This window comes from Cenococcum geophilum (genome assembly GCF_001692895.1).
Source record: "Cenococcum geophilum 1.58 unplaced genomic scaffold K441scaffold_124, whole genome shotgun sequence".
In the NCBI taxonomy this organism is placed as follows: domain Eukaryota; kingdom Fungi; phylum Ascomycota; class Dothideomycetes; order Gloniales; family Gloniaceae; genus Cenococcum; species Cenococcum geophilum.
In genome coordinates, this window is record NW_027137682.1 from 62,530 (window position 1) to 66,267 (window position 3,738).

The window sequence follows — 3,738 nt, forward strand, 5'->3', positions numbered from 1 at the left end:
AGGGAATAGGTAGAAGTTTAAAAGCAAGAGAACGCATTGCCACTATAATTAACTAATATTTCAACCCTGTAATCTCAGTACTTGCTTCCTATATTATATTAGCTGCTAGAGGTAGCTACGCTCTTAAAGCATTAGTAGAACAAATATATAATCCCGGCAACGCTATTATAATTGCTACTCCGTATTAGGCTAGTCTAGACTTATTATTAAGCATTTATAACAACGCTAAAGTAGTACCAATTTACGTACCGCTTAAGGAGTTTTTCTAAGTTAAAAGTGTTAAGTACTATAAGACTGCGCTAGAAAAATCAACGGCTCCTATTAAAGCTGTCTTAGTCTATAACTGTTCGGGTCACGGTGGGGGGGGGTTTTTGGTTTCAATCGATTTCTTCTTCTCTACTTCTACAGGTGGAATTTGATGGATCTCCTGAGCTCGCTTAGCTCACGTGGTCAACCCAATTGGTTACAAGCAACCGTGTCCACTATATTACAGAACCTTATTCAGACAGTCTATAACCCTTATAATCCACTTAGAAAATGCTATCTAAGGGAAACTCTCCAATCTATATTAGAGTTCTCTCGCAGGAATAATCTTTATTACATTTCTAACGAAGTTTATACGCTATTATTACACCAAAATTCTAAAAACAAGGGTTTAACGGCAAGTTTTGTCTTAGCTTTATCTCTAGCATATAGTAATAAATTATTGCATATAATATATAGTCTAAGCAAAGACTTTAGCTGCAGCGGCATTTGATTAGTAGAGTTTCCGTATTTATAGCACAGATTAGTGCTAATACTATTAGGGTGCCTTTATCAGTCAGCAAAATCATACCGTCTATTTAAGCGGCGTATTAAGTGCACACTAACAAACCTCGTTAATAACAACTTTATTTGCCGTTAGGCATATCTTAATTAAAAGCAACTTAAAGCTTATTCTAAGTTAAAGCGGGAAGAGGCTAAGAAGTACGTATAAAGTATTTTAGCAATTCCTACTTAACAGGAAGATATCCTTTATTAATGCAAACTCTAGAATATTTATTTTTATAAAACTATATCCTGGTAATAGTCTTAAGTCTAAAAAAAATTTCGGTTAATATTTAAAGCAGCACTACGTTGTTCTCTCTCTAGGCATAAGCTACTACTTTAAAAATCCTGGATAGTATCGAGTCTATTATACTGTTCCACTTTTAATTCTTAAGAAAGAATTAGCAAGGATTAATAGTAGTATTTAGGCATTTAATAGCAGATATGTGGATCAATAGCTTCTAAAATTAAATTTTATTTAATAGGATCTATTTAGAGAGTAAGATATCCTACACACCTATAATATATCCATTTAACCTTTAGGTCCTTAGTACCCTTATAAGGAGCTCTAAGTACTAAGGAGGATTATTAATTCCTTTACATATTTAGGCTTAAGCGACTTTAGCTAGTTATATAAGACAAATTTAACATAATAACGACTACGTGAATGGCGGCTTTTAGGTATATCTTTATTTACTACTTACGTGGCAAGTAGTAGTTAGGTACCTTAGTAGGAGCTTTTTATAATTAATAAATAGCATTCTAATAGGTAAATTCATCACCTACAACGAAATTTATTTTATTAGCTATACCTATAATTAATTGTACTATAGTAAAAAATCAACTCGAAAAATTAGCATATGCAAGAGACCCTTAGAGTGTTACGGCTATAGCCTCTACACTCTATCCTAGTAAGATATCCCATACTAACACTTGCACACCTTATTCCTTAAGGAGCGATTATACATATAAGCATAGTAATAAAGATCCGCCAAGATTGAAGAAAGATCTACTATAGCTTATATAAACCAGCTTAAGACCTAGAGCTTTTATAAATGCTCTTCGCACTATATCTACTTTGGCCTAACTAGTAACTATAACTGGGGAGTTAGCGGCTAGTCAATCTGTTTTTCTTTATTCTAGATAATTAAAAGAAATTATTTTAAGCGACTTATTTTAATAAACTATGTTAATAATAAATGGCATCTTTGCTTTAAGGCCATTGATAAGCTGTTAACTTAATAAATTTATATTAAATTCGATTTCGCAGAGAACACCATTATTTGTCTTATTAAATTCAACTAATAGTAAAAACTTTGCTCCGCTGGCTCTCAAGTAACGCTTAACTATAGTTACGTTAGGCAGCTAGAAAGAATTTATAACGGAGTCCTCTTTTCTATTATATATAACCGTAATGTTAAACAGTGCTATATTTCCTAAGAGTTTCCTTATATCTTAGTAAGGCAGAGCGTATAATAGCGCCCCCTCTAATTTAGATTAAATATTAGAGATAAACGTTTTAACTTTCCTTATAGTTTAACGGTTAAGTTAAACTCAAATTAGAAGCCAGTTAAGAAACACGCCTAATATCCCTTAGGAACCAGGCTTAGTTTAGTCAATAAATAGAACCCTAATAACAACGTCGCTTATGCCTAGAGTAGCATATAAAGAAAGAGTAGGTAGCTAGAAACCTAATAAAAGTTAATAGAGATATTTCTACTAGCTAGATAGGAATAGCTTTGCGTAATTTTAAAGACTAGTTCTTGCCCTCCTGTAAGAGAATTAAGCTGTAATCTCTTAATAGCTGCTTGGCTATCTATAAAGATATAAACCTATTTCTCTTCTAGTCTTTATTATTTTAGGTGTTCTAGGGCCCTATAGAATGTATAAAGCTCTACGTCTATAATTTCCATATAGGGCCCTAGATTCCAATTTGTTATATATTTTATCCTATTTCTCTCTCCTAATTTATATACGGCTGCTATATTTAATTTACTATCTTTAGAGCTATCTATATAATATATATCTACTAGGTCCCATTCTAGGGATTCTTATAGATTTTCTACTAGTCTTAGATGTTCCTATACAGCTTCTTCTTTACTACCCTTAGAGATAGAAAAGAAAGCAGGAATAGGAGAAGACCACAGTTTTTGCCAGTCTAGAGAGACTCTCTCTATATTCCAATTTTGGACTAGCTTCTAAACTCTAGAGGTTAGAGCTAGTAGCTATGTTTTTAGCTGTAAAAGGTGCTTTATAGTAGAGTTTTTAGGGCTAGAATTAGAGCTAGAACTAGCTGCTAGTTCGTCCCTATCTTTATTAACCTCTTCTATATAGGCCTTCTTAATTGCGTAATTTTCCTTAAATTTTAGGATTCTTAATACGTAGTTATTGTAAAGCTTTTTAAATCTAATTCTTAGAGGAGGGGTAGAAGCCTTAATCTCTATAGCTTAGCTTAGAGATCCTTTAAACGCTCCTAGAACTAGTTTTAGGGCCTTATTTATAGAGATTGGTACCTAGCTAGTAGGTAGTCTCTAGATTTGCTTTTCTACTAGTATTATACTCTATAGTCTGCTATAGTAGTAATACAGGCTATATAGAGTTATTAAAGGGCTTATAGGGATGGACCTCTTTATATATTACCTAGTCTTCTAATTAAATAGAAGGCTGCTTTTGCTTTAGAGATTTTTATTTCCATATATTATTTAAAAGTAAGCTTAGAGTCTAGGAATACTCCTAACCACCTAACTAGGGGTTTAGGGGATATTTCTACATCTCCTAGCTTTAGCCCTTCCTCTATAGTAGTACGCTTATTATAAAAGTATATAAGCTCTATTTTGCCAATATCAAAGCTAATAGCAGCTTCCTTAGCTTTAGACATTAGCTCTTACGTAATCCTCTCTAGCTTTTTACAATTAGATTTAGCAGAGTTTA